This window comes from Theropithecus gelada, chromosome 7b, assembly GCF_003255815.1.
Source record: "Theropithecus gelada isolate Dixy chromosome 7b, Tgel_1.0, whole genome shotgun sequence".
NCBI classification, from domain to species: domain Eukaryota; kingdom Metazoa; phylum Chordata; class Mammalia; order Primates; family Cercopithecidae; genus Theropithecus; species Theropithecus gelada.
The window spans coordinates 49,473,154-49,491,365 of NC_037675.1; positions in this window are offsets into that span (position 1 = coordinate 49,473,154).

An 18,212-nucleotide genomic window follows, 5' to 3' on the forward strand; every position below is an offset into this window, starting at 1 on the left:
CAGAGGGTATAGATTTCCTATGGTCCTGTGGCTAGTAAGTGATCAAACCAAGTAGTTTACCTGTAAAATATGAACTCTTAATGCTTACTGTACATAGTTCTACAAAAAGATAAGTAAATCTATTTGATCAACTCAATAAACGCTAATGTAACAACCGCTACATATATTTGGCACAGTGTGATTGGATACTTCAAGCCATATGAGCATTCTAAAGTATAAAATGTTCAATGCAGTATGCTAGTTATTGAACACCATACAATCTCTGACCTCATTTTAAATTGACTAGTTGGATCATACAAAGCCATCACTATACCAGCTTTTTTAGGAACAAAGAGAAATGATTGGAAATTCTGTTCACAATTAGAAATTGTGAACTATAGAACATGTGAAAACAGCTGAGGCAATTCAATAGAAAGAAAAGTAGACTAATATCTGAAATTGTCACTTATCAAAAATTTTGGAAACTGGTTGAAAATTCATGGTGCAAATTCTTGGCACAACCAGGAAGTTTGACTGGGGTAGGAAGGATATATTGTGTTATTTGACATGTAAGTAGCTGGCATAGAGGTTGATCCAAGGCAGGCCAGACACAAGCTGTATGGATGGCTGGTTCAGGTGTTAGCAAAGGTCAGGCTGGAGTCTGGGAAGGTGGTTCATATCAGGCCACAAAAAACAGAGATCAGATTTCAAGGCAGCCAAAGAAGGATTCAAGACTAGCAAAGAATTAAGCAGCTGACTACCTAAAAGAAAAGATACTCTAAATTAATCAGAAACATTTATTCTATGAGAAGTAGTTATTTTCTTTTTTTGAGAAGCTGTTTACTAAGTGGCTACTCAGTGGCCATGTGGTTTTCTAGTACTAAAAAATTATATAAGAGAAATATGAAAATTAAGAAGATATAACCTTTGCATTAAAGCTTTTAGAGTCAGTCGATAGTCACAGAATTTGAAATACCTAATCAAAATGAAAAAAAATTAGAATTACGAAAAAAGTACAAAATAAAAAAGAGAGCAGCTAATTGGTAAAATCAGGACAAGCAGCACCACCTTGGAGGATAAATGGGCTTCTAATAATAATTATCCTGGAAAAGGTCTTTCTGGAAAAAAGAATGAATAAGAACAACAACAACAGCAACAACAACAAGAAGTAGGGGATATCTGGCAAAACTTGAGAAACTTGTGTCAGGTTTTAAGTCTGTAAAATAAAGCTTATTTTAGAAGTTTTTTTCTCTACAGTTTTCATTTAGAATTTAATCTGTCTTCAAATTCACTTCAACCCTAGAATTTATAACTTAGAGCATGAATATTTATAATGAAAACCTGATGGTCCTAAGAAAGTCACATTAGTAGCCAAGAAGGGTGAAATTGAGTGTCTCAGGGAAGACCCAGAGGAGCTGTGTCCTATACCAATTCTAACTTCAAGAAGCATAAATAGAAGAGAATAAAGGCTTTGGCAATGAAAGGATAAAGCTGGATATAGCATATCTATTGCCATAGAATGACTCAGTTTGACTCTAGAAGCTTTCACCTCTGACATGCTCATTTGATTTTGTGAGGTATTAAATCAATAAAGTTTCTAAGAGGCAGCAGATGCTTTGAATTTCCTGTGTGTGTTCCACCTTCAGTGCCTCCAGCTTCAGTGTCTTCAGCCCTGCCATAGTTTACTAGATTCACTTATCAGACAACACCAATTCTTTTTGATGCTATGGGTGAGATCTTGGCTACCTTACAATGACAGTATCTGCAATGAGAGAGTTCCTTAATCCTAAACACCATACTATTTCACAGCCCAAAGCAGTCACTTCGAATTTTTGATGGCCAACGTTTTGAATAAATCCATTACAAAAGTAATGAAAAGAAACCTATGATTTGAAAACCACAGGAAGAGATGAGTTGTGCTTCCTCTTTCTTTTCAAGTGTTCTTTCTTATTTATACCTGTGCATGACTTTAAAATACTTAGTAATTTAGGGCTCTGTAAAAAGAGATACCACCTACTTAGTATAGGTAGTTTATTGACTAATTTACATGTTTACTCATGCCATTAGAAATTATTTCTAAACCAGAATTTTTATCATCCAGAGTAATTCTAGAATATTTCATAAAACTAATCTCAATATTTGCCGAGAGATAAATAAAAATGCAGTTTATTTGTTATCTCTCCTGTGGATGTTAATTTTGAGCTTATACAAATGATTAATGGCATCCCTCAGATAAGAGAGGAAATACATTTCTATCTCTGCAGTAATCATCTTACTGCTAAAACGAACAACTGATTTTGTTTCAAAACAAAATTAATGGGAATTAAGGAAATACATATGAATATATGTCCCCTAACTAATAAGGCTCCCTTCTCCTTCACGTGAGGGTTTTTTTCCTTGAAAGACTCAGATGGACTTATAAATAAGTTTCACCGTTTTATTAATTGTGGGCTTTTGTACATCCAGTTGTAGGCAATGTGTAACATTCTTTTATACAGCTTATTTTTATTTTTTTTATTTTTTTTATTTTTTTAAATTTATTTATTATTATTATACTGTAAGTTGTAGGGTACATGTGCATAACGTGCAGGTTTGTTACATATGTATACTTGTGCCTTGTTGGTGTGCTGCACCCATCAACTCGTCATTTACATCAGGTATAACTCCCAATGCAATCCCTCCCCCCGCCCCCCTCCCCATGATAGGCCCCGGTGTGTGATGTTCCCCTTCCCGAGTCCAAGTGATCTCATTGTTCAGTTCCCACCTATGAGTGAGAACATGCGGTGTTTGGTTTTCTGTTCTTGTGATAGTTTGCTAAGAATGATGGATTCCAGCTGCATCCATGTCCCTACAAAGGACACAAACTCATCCTTTTTTATGGCTGCATAGTATTCCATGGTGTATATATGCCACATTTTCTTAATCCAATCTGTCACTGATGGACATTTGGGTTGATTCCAAGTCTTTGCTATTGTGAATAGTGCTGCAATAAACATACGTGTGCATGTGTCTTTATAGCAGCATAATTTATAATCCTTTGGGTATATACCCAGTAATGGGATGGCTGGGTCATATGGTACATCTAGTTCTAGATCCTTGAGGAATCGCCATACTGTTTTCCATAATGGTTGAACTAGTTTACAATCCCACCAACAGTGTAAAAGTGTTCCTATTTCTCCACATCCTCTCCAGCACCTGTTGTTTCCTGACTTTTGAATGATCGCCATTCTAACTGGTGTGAGATGGTATCTCATTGTGGTTTTGATTTGCATTTCTCTGATGGCCAGTGATGATGAGCATTTTTTCATGTGTTTGTTGGCTGTATGAATGTCTTCTTTTGAGAAATGTCTATTCATATCCTTTGCCCACTTTTTGATGGGGTTGTTTGTTTTTTTCTTGTAAATTTGTTGGAGTTCTTTGTAGGTTCTGGATATTAGCCCTTTGTCAGATGAGTAGATTGCAAAAATGTTCTCCCATTCTGTAGGTTGCCTGTTCACTCTGATGGTAGTTTCTTTTGCTGTGCAGAAGCTCTTTAGTTTAATGAGATCCCATTTGTCAATTTTGGCTTTTGCTGCCGTTGCTTTTGGTGTTTTAGACATGAAGTCTTTGCCCATGCCTATGTCCTGAATGGTACTACCTAGATTTTCCTCTAGGATTTTTATGGTATTAGGTCTAACATTTAAGTCTCTAATCCATCTTGAATTAATTTTCGTATAAGGAGTAAGGAAAGGATCCAGTTTCAGCTTTCTACTTATGGCTAGCCAATTTTCCCAGCACCATTTATTAAATAGGGAATCCTTTCCCCATTTCTTGTTTCTCTCAGGTTTGTCAAAGATCAGATGGCTGTAGATGTGTGGTATTATTTCTGAGGACTCTGTTCTGTTCCATTGGTCTATATCTCTGTTTTGGTACCAGTACCATGCTGTTTTGGTTACTGTAGCCTTGTAGTATAGTTTGAAGTCAGGTAGTGTGATGCCTCCAGCTTTGTTCTTTTGACTTAGGATTGTCTTGGAGATGCGGGCTCTTTTTTGGTTCCATATGAACTTTAAAGCAGTTTTTTCCAATTCTGTGAAGAAACTCATTGGTAGCTTGATGGGGATGGCATTGAATCTATAAATTACCTTGGGCAGTATGGCCATTTTCACGATATTGATTCTTCCTATCCATGAGCATGGTATGTTCTTCCATTTGTTTGTGTCCTCTTTTATTTCACTGAGCAGTGGTTTGTAGTTCTCCTTGAAGAGGTCCTTTACATCCCTTGTAAGTTGGATTCCTAGGTATTTGATTCTCTTTGAAGCAATTGTGAATGGAAGTTCATTCATGATTTGGCTCTCTGTTTGTCTGTTACTAGTGTATAAGAATGCTTGTGATTTTTGCACATTAATTTTGTATCCTGAGACTTTGCTGAAGTTGCTTATCAGCTTAAGGAGATTTTGGGCTGAGACAATGGGGTTTTCTAAATATACAATCATGTCATCTGCAAAGAGGGACAATTTGACTTCTTCTTTTCCTAACTGAATACCCTTGATTTCTTTCTCTTGCCTGATTGCCCTAGCCAGAACTTCCAACACTATGTTGAATAGGAGTGGTGAGAGAGGGCATCCCTGTCTTGTGCCAGTTTTCAAAGGGAATTTTTCCAGTTTTTGCCCATTCAGTATGATATTGGCTGTGGGTTTGTCATAAATAGCTCTTATTATTTTGAGGTACGTTCCATCAATACCGAATTTATTGAGCGTTTTTAGCATGAAGGGCTGTTGAATTTTGTCAAAAGCCTTTTCTGCATCTATTGAAATAATCATGTGGTTCTTGTCTTTGGTTCTGTTTATATGCTGGATTATGTTTATTGATTTGCGAATGTTGAACCAGCCTTGCATCCCAGGGATGAAGCCCACTTGATCATGGTGGATAAGCTTTTTGATGTGTTGCTGAATCCGGTTTGCCAGTATTTTATTGAGGATTTTTGCATCGATGTTCATCAGGGATATTGGTCTAAAATTCTCTTTTTTTGTTGTATCTCTGCCAGGCTTTGGTATCAGGATGATGTTGGCCTCATAAAATGAGTTAGGGAGGATTCCCTCTTTTTCTATTGATTGGAATAGTTTCAGAAGGAATGGTACCAACTCCTCCTTGTACCTCTGGTAGAATTCAGCTGTGAATCCATCTGGTCCTGGACTTTTTTTGGTTGGTAGGCTATTAATTGTTGCCTCAATTTCAGAGCCTGCTATTGGTCTATTCAGGGATTCAACTTCTTCCTGGTTTAGTCTTGGAAGAGTGTAAGTGTCCAGGAAATTATCCATTTCTTCTAGATTTTCCAGTTTATTTGCGTAGAGGTGTTTATAGTATTCTCTGATGGTAGTTTGTATTTCTGTGGGGTCGGTGGTGATATCCCCTTTATCATTTTTAATTGCGTCGATTTGATTCTTCTCTCTTTTCTTCTTTATTAGTCTTGCTAGTGGTCTGTCAATTTTGTTGATCTTTTCAAAACACCAACTCCTGGATTCATTGATTTTTTGGAGGGTTTTTTGTGTCTCTATCTCCTTCAGTTCTGCTCTGATCTTAGTTATTTCTAGCCTTCTGCTAGCTTTCGAATGTGTTTGCTCTTGCTTCTCTAGTTCTTTTAATTGCGATGTTAGAGTGTCAATTTTAGATCTTTCCTGCTTTCTCTTGTGGGCATTTAGTGCTATAAATTTCCCTCTACACACTGCTTTAAATGTGTCCCAGAGATTCTGGTATGTTGTATCTTTGTTCTCATTGGTTTCAAAGAACATCTTTATTTCTGCCTTCATTTCGTTATGTACCCAGTAGTCATTCAGGAGCAGGTTGTTCAGTTTCCATGTAGTTGAGCGGTTTTGATTGAGTTTCTTAGTCCTGAGTTCTAGTTTGATTGCACTGTGGTCTGAGAGACAGTTTGTTATAATTTCTGTTCTTGTACATTTGCTGAGGAGTGCTTTACTTCCAATTACGTGGTCAATTTTGGAATAAGTACGATGTGGTGCTGAGAAGAATGTATATTCTGTTGATTTGGGGTGGAGAGTTCTATAGATGTCTATTAGGTCTGCTTGCTGCAGAGATGAGTTCAATTCCTGGATATCCTTGTTAACTTTCTGTCTCGTTGATCTGTCTAATGTTGACAATGGAGTGTTGAAGTCTCCCATTATTATTGTATGGGAGTCTAAGTCTCTTTGTAAGTCTCTAAGGACTTGCTTTATGAATCTGGGTGCTCCTGTATTGGGTGCATATACATTTAGGATAGTTAGCTCTTCCTGTTGAATTGATCCCTTTACCATTATGTAATGGCCTTCTTTGTCTCTTTTGATCTTTGATGGTTTAAAGTCTGTTTTATCAGAGACTAGTATTGCAACCCCCGCTTTTTTTTGTTCTCCATTTGCTTGGTAAATCTTCCTCCATCCCTTTATTTTGAGCCTATGTATGTCTCTGCGTGTGAGATGGGTCTCCTGAATACAGCAGACTGATGGGTCTTGACTCTTTATCCAGTTTGCCAGTCTGTGTCTCTTAATTGGAGCATTTAGTCCATTTACATTTAAGGTTAAGATTGTTATGTGTGAACTTGATCCTGCCATTATGATATTAACTGGTTATTTTGCTCATTAGTTGATGCAGTTTCTTCCTAGCCTCGATGGTCTTTACATTTTGGCATGTTTTTGAGATGGCTGGTACCGGTTGTTCCTTTCCATGTTGAGTGCTTCCTTCAGGGTCTCTTGTAAGGCAGGCCTAGTGGTGACAAAATCTCTAAGCATTTGCTTATCTGTAAAGGATTTTATTTCTCCTTCACTTATGAAACTTAGTTTGGCTGGATATGAAATTCTGGGTTTAAAATTCTTTTCTTTAAGAATGTTGAATATTGGCCCCCACTCTCTTCTGGCTTGGAGAGTTTCTGCCGAGAGATCTGCTGTGAGTCTGATGGGCTTCCCTTTGTGGGTAACCCGACCTTTCTCTCTGGCTGCCCTTAAGATTTTTTCCTTCATTTCAACTTTGGTGAATCTGGCAATTATGTGTCTTGGAGTTGCTCTTCTCGAGGAGTATCTTTGTGGCGTTCTCTGTATTTCCTGGATTTGAATGTTGGCCTGCCCTACTAGGTTGGGGAAGTTCTCCTGGATGATATCCTGAAGAGTGTTTTCCAACTTGGTTCCATTTTCCCCCTCACTTTCAGGCACCCCAATCAGACGTAGATTTGGTCTTTTTACATAATCCCATACTTCTTGCAGGCTTTGTTCATTTCTTTTTCTTCTTTTTTCTTTTGGTTTCTCTTCTCGCTTCATTTCATTCATTTGATCCTCAATTGCTGATACTCTTTCTTCCAGTTGATCGAGTCGGTTACTGAAGCTTGTGCATTTGTCACGTATTTCTCGTGTCATGGTTTTCATCTCTTTCATTTCGTTTATGACCTTCTCTGCATTAATTAGTCTAGCCGTCAATTCTTCCACTTTTTTTTCAAGATTTTTAGTTTCTTTGCGCTGGGTACGTAATTCCTCCTTTAGCTCTGAGAAATTTGATGGACTGAAGCCTTCTTCTCTCATCTCGTCAAAGTCATTCTCTGTCCAGCTTTGATCCGTTGCTGGCGATGAGCTGCGCTCCTTTGCCGGGGGAGATGCGCTCTTGTTTTTTGAATTTCCAGCTTTTCTGCCCTGCTTTTTCCCCATCTTTGTGGTTTTATCTGCCTCTGGTCTTTGATGATGGTGATGTACTGATGGGGTTTTGGTGTAGGTGTCCTTCCTGTTTGATAGTTTTCCTTCTAACAGTCAGGACCCTCAGCTGTAGGTCTGTTGGAGATTGCTTGAGGTCCACTCCAGACCCTGTTTGCCTGGGTAACAGCAGCAGAGGCTGCAGAAGATAGAATATTTCTGAACAGCAAGTGTACCTGTCTGATTCTTGCTTTGGAAGCTTCCTCTCAGGGGTGTACTCCACCCTGTGAGGTGTGGGGTGTCAGACTGCCCCTAGTGGGGGATGTCTCCCAGTTAGGCTACTCAGGGGTCAGGGACCCGCTTGAGCAGGGAGTCTGTCCCTTCTCAGATCTCAACCTCCGTGTTGGGAGATCCACTGCTCTCTTCAAAGCTGTCAGACAGAGTCGTTTGCGTCTGCAGAGCTTTCTGCTGCTTTGTTATTGTTTTCTGTGCCCTGCCCCCAGAGGTGGAGTCTACAGAGACAGGCAGGTTTCCTTGAGCTGCTGTGAGCTCCACCCAGTTCGAGCTTCCCAGCAGCTTTGTTTACCTACTTAAGCCTCAGCAATGGCGGGCGCCCCTCCCCCAGCCTCGCTGCTGCCTTGCCGGTAGATCACAGACTGCTGTAATAGCAATGAGGGAGGCTCCGTGGGTGTGGGACCCTCCCGGCCAGGTGTGGGATATGATCTCCTGGTGTGCCTGTTTGCTCAAAGCGCAGTATTGGGGTGGGAGTTACCCGATTCTCCAGGTGTTGTGTGTCTCAGTTCCCCTGGCTAGGAAAAGGGATTCCCTTCCCCCTTGCGCTTCTCAGGTGAGGCAATGCCTCGCCCTGCTTCAGCTCTCGCTGGTCGGGCTGCAGCAGCTGACCAGTACCGATCGTCCGGCACTCCCCAGTGAGATGAACCCAGTACCTCAGTTGAAAATGCCAAAATCACCCGTCTTCTGTGTCGCTGGCGCTGGGAGTTGAAGACTGGAGCTGCTCCTATTCGGCCATCTTGCTCCGCCCTCACAGCTTATTTTTAAAGTGTTTGCTTCATGTACTTTCAGAATCTCATCTTTGTTTTCATGGCTCTTGTTCATTGTTGTTTTTTTTTTTGCTAGGCCATTTGCCAAGAGCCAGTCGCCCTAAGTTTGTAGGACAGGCAGACCTCGGAGTAACTTCCCAGACTCGGTGCGCTGCTAGGCCTTTCTGCAGGCCTGCAACCTGCCATCAGCTGCCGTTTCCTTTCTTTCTTTCTTTCTTTTTTTTTTTTTAAATTATACTTTAAGTTCTGGGATACATGTGCAGAACGCAGAACATGAGTTTCGTTACTTAGGAATATATGTGCCACGGTGGTTTGCTGCACCCATCAAACTGTCACCTACATTAGTTATTTCTCCTAATGCTATCCCTCCCCTAGCCCCCTCGACAGGCCCCGGTGTGTGATGTTCCCCTCCCTGTGTCCATGTGTTCTCATTGTTCAACTCCCACTTATGAGTGAAAACACGCGGTGTTTGGTTTTCTGTTCTTGTGCTAGTTTGCTGAGAATAATGGTTTCCAGCTTCATCCATGTCCCCTGCAAAGGATCTTATTCATTTTTTAAGGCCTTTTTATATTTCCCATGGCCCACAATGCCAAGTCACTTTGTAATGCAGTTTCTGGACTTTGACTCAAGCTTCTTAATCTCAGTGCTATCAGTAACCCAGTCCATTCTTTCATCACTCACTTTTTCTAAGATAAACGAATCGAAGCTATTTTAATCCAGGTATTTCTGCTTGTCTTTGCCTTGCTGGTGGATTTTTTTTTTTTTTTTTTTTTTAATCCAAAGGACTTTACGGAAATGTTTGCTATGTAAATGGTATAATTTATAGTCAGTATAAAAATTGCCTTTTGTTTTCTTCTCTGTCTTCTTCTCTTAAAACACAGCCTATTTCCAATTTCAACACTTGTGTACCCATTCTGTTAAATAGCAGTAGGAAAGCGCACATGCCTTATATTATTTTCAGATCTCACTCATAATTTTATAGAAAGAACCGAGTTAAAATTTCAAAAGAAAATTTCACTCAAGGGTCATAAGAAAGCCATCCCTATCATTTTATTAAATATATGATGACATTCTGATGCTTAGAAATTGAAAAATATGTGCAATTTTACTTGAAATTCGGCCTCTGTTCTATTTAACATATATTTTAACAAAAATGTGTGTGTGTATGATTGCCTAAAGAAACATGAATTTATACTCCTGTGACATAGAAATTGACTTTTACTTGATGGAAAACCCAATGTTAAGACCTAAAAACATGAAACCTCATGCAGAGAATTGTACACATCCCTTAAAACACATAAATGGGGAAATGCAGATCCACATGAAGAATATGATATAATTTTGGGTGAATAAAAATCCTATATTTATGCACATATTTAAAAATATATATAGCATATTTTTGAAAAAGTGCATTTTGAATCATTTTAAGTTTTTACTTTTGTATAAACTTAGGATAAACAATGGGGATCCATCATATTTACCTTAGGGTAAATAAAATATAGGCCTATACATATCATTTAAATTCATTGCATAAACATATGTTTCCATTGAAATTTTAAAGTAATAAGAACATAAATATTAGAAAGATTGTTTTCATGTTTGTTTATGCATTTCACATTAACTGTATTAGTCATGATAGTGTTGGTTACACTGTCATAACAGAGTCCTAAAATATCAGGGACCTTCAAAACCAAAAGTATGCCTAGCTCCCATGCTATTTTCCTGCTACAAGTTGTCCAGGATGATAGAATAGCCTGAGGTGTGAGAATATACAGTTCTCTAGGCAGGGGGAAAGAGAATAATAGCAAACCACCTTTTGGTTCTTAAAACTTCTGATAAGATGTGACACACATTATTTCTGTTCATATTTCATTGGCTAAAACATGTTATTTTCCCATACCTGAGTGAAACAGAGCATGGATGAGTAATAGTTCTCTAGGGTAGGGTACTACAGACGTGGATATTGAATTGAGCCCTTTTCAGTTCTCTATGACCTCTTGACCCTCTCAAATTCAGTCACTGCCCTTTGAAAACAGAAAACAAGTACACTACAGTTTAACTCTCCCCCATTCTGAATTCAATACTTGGTTTCTAATAAGTAAAAAACAAGTCTCCGTGATTGATTAATTAGTGGGTTCACAGTTTAATTTAGACTTACTGTGTGTATTTATGTCCACAATATGTACTATATTTGCAAACTATATGTTTACCATAGATACATATAAAATTTTCATTTGACTGTAATTCATTTAGCAAATTAAAAAACGTGACTGCTTTAACTTTATTGATACTTTGGAATTGTTTAAAAGGTGGTTATTTAGTCCTCAATTACGACAATTGTTATACAACAAAAAGCATTAAGATATGAGTTCAGCTGAAATCAGAATGTGGTGGGGCACATCTGTCATTCTTAATCATGTTTTGCATACAGTGCAGTGTGGATAAAGACAAGAATTATCTGCTTACCATGAGTAAAGCCTATCCGAGTTATGGATTATTTGTGATATTGTTTCTTCACCTAACATTTCCCTTTCAGGGATAGTTTTTATTCTTTTCAGTGCATTACACATAGGTTGTGGTTTTTAAAATGTGGTGGTCCAAAGTTTCGAAAGGTCATTTTATAAACTATTCTAATACTTATTAAGTACTGAAGCATAAAAATGCCTGAATTTCGCTACAGCTGCTGTAATATTGAGGAACACTGCAGGCAAAGTACAAAAACTAAGAAACAGAAATCTAACTTTGTAACCTAGAAATTTTTATACACTATTAATAAGTTCAGCTAGTGTGTGCAAATGGAGATGTTTATGTATTATGTCTTAAGAGTTTTATTCCTAGGTTTAGTACATGAAAAACTTTTATTGAAATCAGGGTTAGAATGAGTGATTTCTTATATTTTTCTCCTGCAAAATTAAGTGATTGACATAGCCAAAGAAATTGTTAGACACATAGAAATACACAAACATTGACGAATACCATCATGTACTACCAACTGTCATCTGGTAGCATGTGATATAATGACACAGTAAAACAAGAAAAAAAAAAAAAAACATGCATACAAAAGTTTACACAGCACTACTATTATAAATTATTATTCCTATTATAAATAGGAATAAAACACAGTTATCAACACTTTTCTGGCAGGTGATAATAAAAATGAAAATTAATAAGGGAGAAGCAATGTACTGTTCTATAGGTATCATCAAATGATGACAAATGGAACACTGGTGGCCCTATAGCCAAGTTTATCTCTCACTGCATTAAAGTAGGCATTCAACTGAGAAATGTACAGAACATGCATGCTATAGGTAAGCTAAATGAAATGCACAGGAAACATATGCTGCAGGTAAATACTGAAGAAATATTAACCCATTTATGTCTGAGGTTGCAATTTTTTGAATTTTTGCAATCAGACCTTGGCGATGACCTTGAGCAGTAGGATATAAATAACTCCCAATGCTATCCCTCCCTCAGCCTCCCACCCCCCTGACAGGCCCCAGTGTGGATGCCCTTCACCCTGTGTCCATGTGCTCTCATTGTTCAACTCCCACTTATGAGTTAGAATATGCAGTGCTCGATTTTCTGTTCTTGTGTTAGTTTGCTGAGAATGATGGTTTCTAGCTTCATTCACGTCCCTGCAAAGGACATGAGCTCATCCTTTTTTATGGCTGCATAGTATTCCATGGTGTATATGTGCCACATTTTCTTTATCCGGTCTATTATTGATGGGCATTTGGGTTGGTTCCAAGTCTTTGCTATTGTGAAAAGTGCCTCAATAAACATACGTGTGCATGTGTCTTTATAGTAGAATGATTATAATCTTTTGGGTATATACCCAGTAATGGGATCACTGGGTCAAATAGTATTTCTAGTTCTAGACCCTTGAGGAATCACCACACTGTCTTCCACAATGGCTGAACTAATTTGCACTCCCACCAACAGTGTAAAAGAGTTTCTATTTCTCCACATCCTCTCCAGCACCTGTTGTTTCCTGACTTTTTAATGATCGCCATGATGGTGATGAGATGGTATCTCATTATGGTTTTGATTTGCATTTCTCTAATGAACAGGGATGATGAGCTTTTTTTTTCATATGTTTGTTGGCTGCATAAATGTCTCCTTTTGAAAAGTATCTGCTCATATCCTTTGCCCACTTTTTTTTTTTTCTTGTAAATGTGATAGTATTAGGAGAAATACCTAATGTAGATGACAGGTTGATGAGTGCAGCAAACCACAATGGTACTTGTGTGCCTATGTAACACACATGCACATTGTGCACATGTACTCCAGAACTTAAATTATAATAAAAATAAATAAATAAATAACTCCCACGTGCTTAGCATTCCAATAACGGAACACTAGGCATAAATGTTGAGAGGTTTAAATAAAATAATTGCTCTCATTTCTGTTCAACAAGTGCTTACTGCACTCCTAATGTGCCAGTCTCTGGAGTAGGTACTGGGAACATAGCAAGGATCGAACAGCCCAGTGACCTGTATTCATGGGATGTAAATTCTAGTGAATTAACACATAGGAAAACTATAGCCTCTAAAATTAGTGTTCGAAGTAAAAAGTAAATGCTTATGTTTTCTAAGTTTAACACCGAATTATGAATAACTTATTTTGTGTTATTCACAAGATTGAAGAGATTGAGAATCATCTGGGTTAAAAAAGAACAATCAAAATCTGGCAAAATGTATTACAATATTAGTACATTGATAGAATGTAAAATGGTGCAGAGACTTTGGAAAACAGTTTGGCACTTTCTTATAAAGTTAAATATCAATTTAACGTGAGATCTGGCAATGCCACTCCTGGGTATCTACCCCAGAGGAATGAAATTGTGTATAAAAACAGATTTGTACATGAATATTCATAGCAGCATTATTCATAACATCCAAAGTGGAAACAATCCAAATGCCCATCAACTGATGAATGAAAAACAAAATTTGGAATATCCATTCAGTGATGTGCTATTTAGCAATATAAAGAAATAAACTACTGATACAACATGGATGAACTTAGTTCCTTCTATGAAGTACTCTACAGGCAACACTAAATGGTGAAGACGGAAAACGTTCCCTCTAAGTGATAAAGAAAAACGTCCACACTCCTCTATAGTTAGCCTTGCAATTGGTAGTAAAATAAGTGATAGACATGAAGTTCAGAAAGAGAGAAGTAAAAACAATAATCTTTGCCATGGATATAATTGTTTGTATGGAAAATCACAAGAAATCTACAAAACAACCAAGAGTACCAAAAAGTGACTTTTGAAAGATGGATAGAAGCAAAACTCAATAGTAATTTACTATACTAGTAATAAAAAACAGCTAGTTGCAGGGCTTAATATCTAGGTGATGAGTTGATAAATGCAGCAAACTACCATGGCACATGTTTACCTATGTAACAAACCTTCACATCCTGCACATGTACCCCCGAACTTAAAATAAAAATTAAAAAAAAAAAAAGCTGAAACTATTAATGTATGATAGTATCAGAAAAAAAATTGAGAAATAAAGTTCTGTATATTAAAAACAACAAAATGTTACTGATAAAAATTTTATACTCAAGTAGTGAGATAGACAATTTTTATAGATCAAATAACTCAATATTATTATGATGTCAATTCACCCCAAACTGGATCTATACATTCATTGCAGTGCCAATCATAATACCAAAGGTTTTTCTTTTTATAAAATTGGCAAACTGATTGCAAAATTTATACGAAAATTCAAAGGATTTAGAATATCCAGAATAACCCTAAGAAAAGAAGACTTACATTACCTAACTTCAAGACCTAATATAAATATGTGGAGCAACCAGAACTCTTATACATTGATAGTGAGGGTATAAAATGGTACAACCACTATGGAAAAATGTTTAATCGTTTCATATAGCACTAAATATTTAGCTGCTCTAAAACATAGAAATTCTACACCGGGATATGTGCCCCATCAACATAAAATCCTGTTTACCAAAATACTTGTATAAGAATGTTTTTAAGAGTTTAAATAAAAACTGGGCAAACACTGGAATTGGCCCACATAGACATAAAAAGGCCAATGGATAAACACATTGTGGTATCTTCATAGAATGGAAAAGTATATTGTAAAAAAAAATTATTACATAAGTATACGCATAAGTCAAAACTCACCAAATGATACACTTAATATACTAATTTAATTCTATGTCAATTTTAAGGGAAAGGACAATAACTGTAAACAAATATCAAATTCTAGTTAATGGTATTTATACTGAAGTTATTTAGGATAAACTGTATTGTTGCTTGCAACATGTTTAAGGTACATTAAAAAAATAAGATAATTAATGGATATGTAAGTGATAAATCAAGGCTAAAATAATAATCATAGCATTTAAATGATAGATTTATGTTATATATTAGAAATTTAATTGGATATTTAATTGGATATTAAATACACAATTTTTCAACTTTCTTGATATTATAAAGTTTTGTAAGAAGATGTTTGTTGCAAAAATTATAAACCTGGTTTAGATTATAAGTCATATGATTATTATATTTATAATGAAGTTAAGGTTATGGTAAAGTTTACAACATATGAAAATAAGTTACATCTCTAGTAATGAGAGTTTTTTTAAACAATTCATAAAACTGGTAATTGTAGAAGAAAATAATGCTAAATTTAAATGGAATATATTATAAACACTTCTCTGCTGAGAAAGTGTTGACAAAGTAATATCTCAAGCCCAAAACATGGAAATATTTCAACTAATATAACATATTATTATTCAAAATATATAAAGAAATCAAATATTAACATGCAGGAAATATTACAAGAGAGAAATAGATAAAAATGTGAATATTTCACAGAAGAAATAAAAATAGAGAATAAATCTATGAAAATATGTTCAGTCTGATTATAATTCATATTGAGAGCATAAATAAGGAAAAACACCTTATATACATTAAATTCATGATGGAAGAAAGGCATTCTAAAGATTATAAACTTTGGTGACAAGATTAATCAAGTGGGATTCTTACACACCAATGGTGGGAATATAAGTTGATTCAACCACTGCGCAAAACAATTTGGTTTTATCTTGTGAAACTGTGCATACATCTTCAGCCTGCAGATACATAGAAATACAGAGACATTCTTGCATATATGAACCAGGAGATATATTCTTTTTTTTTTTTTTTTTTTTTGAGACGGAGTCTCGCTCTGTCGCCCAGGCTGGAGTGCAGTGGCCGGATCTCAGCTCACTGCAAGCTCCGCCTCCCGGGTTCCCGCCATTCTCCTGCCTCAGCCTCCCAAGTAGCTGGGACTACAGGCGCCCACAACCGCGCCCGGCTAATTTTTTGTATTTTTAGTAGAGACGAGGTTTCACCGTGGTCTCGATCTCCTGACCTTGTGATCCGCCCGCCTCGGCCTCCCAAAGTGCTGGGATTACAGGCGTGAGCCACCGCGCCCGGCCAGGAGATATATTCTAAGCAGATTTTTTCATAATAGTAAAAACCCAAAGCAACACAAATATTCAATGATGGAAAAATAAACAGATAAACTGTGGTTTATTCAAACAATGAAATATTTTTAAATGACAACAGTAAAAGAAATAGCGCTATATGCAACAACTTGGATGAAACTGAAGCAGTTAATATAAAAAAGAAGTTGTGCCTGTAATCCCAGTTCTTTGGGAGGTTGAGATGGGAGGACGACTTGAGGTCAGGAGTTTGAAGCCAGCCTGGCAAACAGGGGAAACCCCATCTCTTAAAAAATACAAAAAGTAGCCAGGCGTGTTGGCGCACGCCTGTAATCGCAGTTACTGAGGGTGAGGCAGGAGAATCGCTTGAACCTGGGAGGCAGAGGTTGCCGTGAGCCGAGATTGCACCACTGCACTCGTGGGCCACACAGTAGACTCAAAAACAAAAAACAGGCAGGCGCCACGGCTCACACCTGTAATCCCAGCACTTTGGGAGGGTGAGACAGGCGGATCATCTGAGGTCAGGAACTCGAGACCAGCCTGGCCAAAATGGTGAAAATATGTCTCTACTTTTAGTACAAAAATTAGCCAGGCGTGGTGGTGCACACCTGTAATCCCAGCTACCAGGGAGGCTGAGGTAGGAGAATCGCATGAACCCGGGAGAGAGAGGTTTCAGCGAGACGAGATTGGCCATTGCACTCCAGCCTGGGAGACAGAGTGAGACTCTGTCTCAAAAATAAATAAATAAATAAAATAGAAATAAAAAAAATATAAATAAATAAAAGATAAAATACACAAATTATCTGGGCATGGTGATGCCCACCTTTAATCCTGTAATTCCAGCTTCTTGGGAAGCTGAGGCAGGAGAATCGCTTGAACCTGGGAGACAGAGGTTTCAGTGAGATGAGATCGCTCCAGTGCACTCCAGCCTGGGCGACAGGGCGAGACTCTGTCTCAAAAATAAATAAATAAATAAATAAATAAAATAGAAATAAAAAATATAAATAAATAAAAGATAAAATACAAAAATTAGCTGGGCATGGTAACCCTCAGTAACTGGGATTACAGGCGTGTGCCACCCGTAATCCTGTAATCCCAGTTTCTCGGGAGCCTAAGGCAGGAGAATCGCTTGAACCTGGGAGGCGGAGGTTGCAGTGAGCCGAGATCATGCCACTGCACTCCAGGCTGGGCGATAGAGCAAGTTTCCGTCTAAATATATATAGATATGTGTGTGTGTATATGTGTATATATGTATATGTGTGTATATATGTATAGGTTTGTATATATACGTATACATATCAATTACAAAAATTAGCCAGGTGTGGTGGTGCACGGCTGTCGTCACAGCTTCTTGGGAGGCTGGGGCAGGAGAATTGCTTGAACCTAGGAGGCGAAGGTAACAGTAAGCCGAGTTTGAGCCATTGTACTCCAGCCTGGGAGATAGAGTGAGAAAAAAAAAAAAAAAAAAAAAAAGAAAAGAAAGAAAGAAAGAAAGAAATGTCCAGGCGCAGTGGCTCACGCTTATAATCCTAGAGCTTTGGGAGGCCGAGGTCGGTGGATCCCCTGAGGTCAAGATTTTGGGACCAGCCTCGCCAAAATGGTGAAACCCTGTCTCTACTAAAAATACACAGATTAGCCGGGCGTGGTGGCATGTGCCTATAATACCAGTTACTCGGGAGTCTGAGGCAGGAGAATCGCTTGAATCTGGGAGTCAGAGGTTGCAGGGAGCCGAGATCAGGCCACTGCACTCCAGCCTGCGCAACAAGAGTGAAACTCCGTCTCAAAAAAAAAAAAAGGTTCAGCAGTACACAAGGAGTATTGTAACATTTTAATACGGTTCAATCAATAACAAGAATAAACAATGTATATATGCATAAGTGGTGACCTTATTTTAAAATCAAGAGAAAGATGCCAGGACAGAGGCAGGAGGAAGCACAGGGGTAGCTTTAGCTGTCGTTACTTGTCTAGTTTTTGACCCAGTTTATGTGACCATAAGTGTTCACTTACTATGCTTCGTAATATCCCTAGATATTACATTTATTCTTTCATATGAATTATTTATGGCACA